This window comes from Stegostoma tigrinum, chromosome 19 (assembly GCF_030684315.1).
Source record: "Stegostoma tigrinum isolate sSteTig4 chromosome 19, sSteTig4.hap1, whole genome shotgun sequence".
Classification (NCBI taxonomy): Eukaryota; Metazoa; Chordata; class Chondrichthyes; order Orectolobiformes; family Stegostomatidae; genus Stegostoma; species Stegostoma tigrinum.
In genome coordinates this window covers 9380079-9385809 of record NC_081372.1, presented here as the reverse complement: position 1 = coordinate 9385809, position 5731 = coordinate 9380079, and the positions used below count along the sequence as shown (strand labels likewise).

The following is a 5731-nucleotide window of genomic DNA, read 5'->3' as shown; positions in this document are numbered from 1 at the left end:
ATTGGCAATTTTTTGGAAATCAGCTGCCAGTTTCTGTTTAGGTTTCTAAGGAATTAAAGGTAATTTCACAGAATATCAAATTATATAAATATATTTATTGAGCATGATGCAGCAACACGTCAATTTTGTGATGTGTCCCTGTTAGTCATAAGTGGAATTCGGACTTAGACAGTTTGCTGGAGGTGATCCTGTTAAATAGTCAAATTTTTTAATAGATTTGATACATAGTATATTTTAAAGGACTGTTTGTGTCTGTGGTCATATTGTGACCAATAAATGCTGAAGACTGTAGAGTTGCACACTATCCGACACTGAATTGCCATTCCGTGCCGGGGAGGGGAGAGGCATTTTGTGATATCGGCCCTGTTCGTTCGTGTTCACAAGTTAGATACTACTTCCAAGGTCTTAATTGTGCGTTCCATTGTAATGTTGCTTCAAGATTCAAGTTAATTCAAAGTGCAGTTTGGGTTGAATTTTGAGCTTTTTCAAGTCTCTGAAGTATGTTTAGATTTGTTAATATCTGTGTGAGTAATCCCAGAAGATTCATAGTTGATTCGTGCTGCTATTTGTTGACTGAATTCTTTACAGAACATGAATTATCTTTTAACAACTGGCATCAGTTTAAACACAATTTGATTTCTGTATACTTAGCATAAGTTGTCCCTCTTAAAAACTGATTGAGCTGAGATATATGTCTTTATTATTGAAAGTAGCTTATTGGGGCATGCATTACTTGAAGAGTAATCTTTTGAATAAGTTTAGTTTTGGGCAAGTGCTATTTAGTGGATAGAATAATGTGTGAAATTTCAACCTTTTATTTCACAAAATAATCAGTATAGGCCATTCAGCTCCTCATTGCTTCTTATTTTCTGTGATATAGGTGCCATGAACAGGGCTAAACCAGGCTCTCCAAAAAACAGTAGCTGAAGGAAGCCTGTGTCTGAAATATCTCGGTCCCAAACTACTTTGTAGATAATCTGCAATTCTAATAATTTTACTTCAGATGCATATCAGAGGGATCCACAGCCTTTCCTGTAGTTCAAGTGATGCAGTTTATGCTAACTACTTCTTTGTAACTGCTGCATATAACATAAGCCTTCCTAAAAATCTGCTAACTTGTGTAACAGGAAACTGACATCAGTGACATTCAGTGCTTCTTGGGCAGTTGCTCATCTATGTCACAACCCTTAGTACTTGCCTGTGCTCTACATCCTTTGATACTTTTACAGGGTAAAGGAATCAATTTTAGTCAAACATTTTAATTAGTCCGTCATCTATACTAGTTAGGAGTAGTTAACCTCTGAAAGGTGCAGCCAGGTTTCACTCAATTAGTATCGTCATTTTAATCTTAAGACCCCCATGTTCTGCATTTTCCTGGAAAATATTGTTTTTCTTCATCTGAATCCGATTCTGTTAACTTACAAACATGTCTGAGCTCAGCAGCACAGAATCCAACTTTTGTCACCTGTTCATAATTGAATCCTTTAAAATCCAGTGTTATTCTGGTGTGAAGTAATATTTATCTTCACCCATTTCTTTCCTGAGATGTGCTTGAAACTAAATACAGTACACAGGTGAGATCCCACCAAGTTTCTACAATCGAAACATTTCTTTCTCTTTATTTTCCAGTCCCTTGAGGTCAACTTTACAATTATCCTTTTGCATTAGTCTTAATGGTTTGTGCTCAGTGTCCCTTCACAGTTTCTACTCTCTTTCGTTATCAGAAAATAGTCCTCTTGGATCCAAACTGACTGATTTCACTCTTCTTCAAGGGGTACTGTGAATCTGGCATGATTTTTCTTTACTTAATTGCTATATGCATATTGTGATTTCATTCTCTTCTGCAAATTTCACAACAACTTTTTTTTTCATCCAGGTGATTAATATATATGATGAAATGTCATAGTCCTGGTCCAGGTAACTGGGAAGTACTACTTGATTTGCCCCTCCAATCAGCGATTCCCTTTATTTCGTTGTCCTCTGCATCACAACCAACAAATAAACCCATGGCAAGGCGACTTTCAATTCTATGTGCCTTTTATTTTTGCTAATTTTCTGAATGGAACGTTTATTGTACTGTTTGGAAGTTTGTGTAGACCACAAGAATATTAAGGACAGTTTCTTGAAACTTAGTTGTTTTTAATAAAAATCAGTCTTGACATGATTTAGTATTCACATACCTGCACCAACTCCGAAGCTCATGAGTAGCTGTGTCCCGTAGATTCCAGTAACTTCACAAGTATCAAATAATGGAGTGACATCTTTTAATTTTCCAATCCAGAGACCTTATTTCTGAATCAGGAGAGCTTTTGAAAAAGAGTGAAGCATCTGTAATTTCCTCAACTGTTTGTTTTAATATCTTAGATGAAAAATCATCAGATCCTGGAGACTTACCTACGTTAAATCCTGATGTGTCATTATTATTTTTGGACATATTAAATCTGCTAAGTTCCTCTTTATGGCTTGAGTTTTTTAATCATTGCTATTTTGTCATTTTACACAAAGTTAAAAACTGACATGATTAACACTATGCGGTTTCCTCTTTGTTAATTGTGTTATCTGCGTACATTTTTAAAGACAGTTGTTTTTCTTTCCACTTGATATACTTCTAGAATCTTTTGCATCTATTGCTTCCCTGATACTGCAATGTTAATTTTAATAGCTCTCGCAACATATCACATTTTCACAGTTCAGTGCTTTTCTTTCAACCTTTACTTTTGGCATGGTATTGTTTGTCTGCTCATTTGTTGACTACAGCATCATTTCCTTGTTGGGGGTGTCTGCTGGTTTTGCATCGTACAAAATACTTCTTTGAATACCGGTTTTACTGCTGTTTGCTCCTGCTAAATATGTGATAATGCTAATAGGCTTTTCTTTTTGATAGATTTTGGGTAAATTAACAAACTTGTCAGATGGAAAAGCTAACCAAATAGATCCATTAAATTGGTCAGGTAAAATTTATTTTATTTCTGTTCACTTATAATTTTTGACTTCAATGAGGCTGGCAACTTCAGGGCAACTAATTCTAAGAGATAGGACCCAAAAGATCTATGTATTTAAATAAAATAATTTACTGTGTTAAATATAACTTTGCATTTTTCTATCTTCAGAAATTAGTTGTCCCAACCGTGATGAACAGTCTTTCTGATGTCTTTGAAGAATGTTTAACAAGGCACCAATGCTTTATCAGCATGCCTGGACAAATTCTAGAAGCAGGATTGTCTCATTTCATAATGAAGAGTGAATGTCTATAAGGTTTACAGAAATTGCATGGTGCCATACAATCACATATTTTTGTCCATGGTGCTAAAAATGAAAACATTATCTTGGTCATATTGGAAAAATGTTCAAATTTTATGTAGCATGGTGCACATATGTTTGTGTAATTTGCCCTTGATTTTCTTTTGGTCATCATTCTGTATACTTAATTTTCCATTTTTAACGGATCTGGTGAATAAAACACTATCCGTTTTCTATGAACACCGCAGCCACTATTGAGGGAACTTTTTTTCTATTCCTTTTGAAAATCTAAATTGTGCAAGGAAAATTGTGTTGTGCTGTGTATGTATGCAAATGAATTGTTCCTGTAACTGATATACTGATGTAATCTCATTATGTCCAGAGATTCAATAGGGAAATACAATGGGGATAATATGGTACCTAGGGGATGTCAAATACTTCTGGGAGTATTAGTACAGTCCTACTTAATGAAGTATGTCTTATGCAACTTTTTTAAAACATCATTTTGTACCTGTGTGTTGCAGATTCTCCTGTGTTGTTGACAAAGGAGGGCTGATTTTCTACGGACTGCTAACAAACCCCTCAAAAAAAAGCTACAATATTTTATGTCCCTATATTTGAAGAATGGAGCCCTAATTGTTGCTACGGCTTCACTGCAAAATCTGTAATATGACAAATTCTATAACTAGTCATATATTATGAAAATTTTACTGCACAATTTTTTTATCCACTAGACGGGTTGTATTTTCCATATATTGTAGAACTATTCTGAATAATTTTTCCTTCTATAAATAGGCCAGTTTTTGAATTAATTACTTTTCTGTTTATAGCAGTTGATGCCATTTGGGACACTTGAATTTTACACAGATCGACACTTTCTTCTCACTACCATGCATTGTTAACCTAACGTACAAGTAAAAAGGAGTTTCGTTCAAGATTTGGGGTGGGAAGAAAAAGTACAAATGTTATTTGGGAACAGTGGATAAAAGTGAAGACTTGAGTGTAAACCTCTGAGAATGAATTTAAAAGATTTAAACTAATATGTGGAACTATTTATTTCAGCCAGAAATTTTCCTGAGACTAATTATATTAAATGGGAAACTACTTTGTGTAATGTTTATTTAAAAAAAAGGTACAGCTTTTAGTAACCCAAACAGCACTGCTTGTTTATTAATGATACATGATGAGTAAATAATCTGGATAAGTGGCCAAGTTTCAAGTCTGAAGCAGCGTAGAATCTTACTTAAATGGCTTCAACCTGGAAAAATTTTGTCAACATTGAATTATCACTTACAATTAAACTGATCACTTGTAACTTGATTAATTTTTATTATTTAAATCTCTGAAATTTAATTTCATACCTCATACCTTAAGGGCAAAATCAATAGCCCTGCTTGACCCATTAGGGTTTAGTGTTTAGCTGGCCCCACGTACATTGATGACCTAATTTGTTTCCTAAATATAGCACACTGCAGCATAATGGAGATGAACAAAATCTGATTAACCAGAAAATGCATTTTCTACAATGTTTCGGCCTCTATACATTTGCTATAATAGTATTGGTTGGTTTGGTTAACTGTTAAAATGAGATGCTACTATCATTTACCTGCAGTTTTAAAATATCAGTATGTATCTGATACAGGCTGCTTACAAGTACTCACTTTTTTGTAGTGATCTCATGAGTCTGTCACTCAAATCATAAGTACATCAGTTACTATTGTAAGATGATTTGAGTTTTAGTCGACTTTTGACACTATATACAAAATAACAGTAAAGTTATACCCTTTAATTTAGACTGTTCTGGACTTGCTGAACATGTCTAATTTTTGTTTGCTATTTATGATGCTTTTATTTGTGCCTTTTACAGTTTTTGTCTGAAAGCTGCTTTTGAAACCCTTAAGGACACCATCTGTGTAAACAAGAAATTTCTTAAAACATTTGCTTAAAGTTTTCACGTGGGGAAAACTTTACCGCAGCTTTAAGTAGAAACTTCATTGTGAGACAGCTATTAAACACTGAGCCAAGTACTCAAATTCATGCTTGCTCGTTTAACTTTTTTATTGGATCAGAGGAAGCATGCGTTATGTGATTAGGTTCTCATCAGGCAATAATCGGGCCAAGAAATAGCTAGAGTTGAAGTTCCACCAACTTGGGTGTTAAATAATTTATCTTGTTTTAAGTTTTAATCTGGAAATATATTTCTGGTAAATTTGGCAGCTTAATTTGTGGCATCCAGATTGATACAGATACAAGCAGAAAGTTTCAGATCAATCTTTTGCCTCCTCAAAAACTGTTGATGAGGAATTTTTTTTCTGTACTTGTTTTGTCTCTCTGAAAGAAAAGATATTAGCAAACAGGAAAAAAAGCTGCTTCCAATGAAATGAGACAAAAATGTTTAGGGGAAAAGAAGTGAATGGATTTTAGTTTGACTGTTAGAGCATCCAAAAACACTAGTCACTTTGAAATGCAGACACCATAGATGATAAGATAT

The 5731-nt window shown here is 34.2% G+C and overlaps 1 protein-coding gene across 5 annotated transcripts in view; it reads left to right on the top strand.

Annotated features, from left to right (window-relative positions):
* The window catches only part of rbm39a (RNA binding motif protein 39a), a 43130-nt gene that overhangs the window by 989 nt on the left and 36410 nt on the right, over positions 1-5731 (top strand). Inside the window, exon 2 of one of the 5 annotated variants that reach the window (XM_048550089.2) lies at positions 3765-3904. The exons of 3 other annotated variants lie outside the window; for them this stretch is intronic. The gene's annotated coding sequence lies outside the window, so the exon portion shown is untranslated. Of the gene's footprint in view, positions 1-2884; positions 2952-3764; positions 3905-5731 lie in introns of all 5 variants that reach the window. One more of the 5 variants, XM_048550088.2, reaches the window with a different exon arrangement.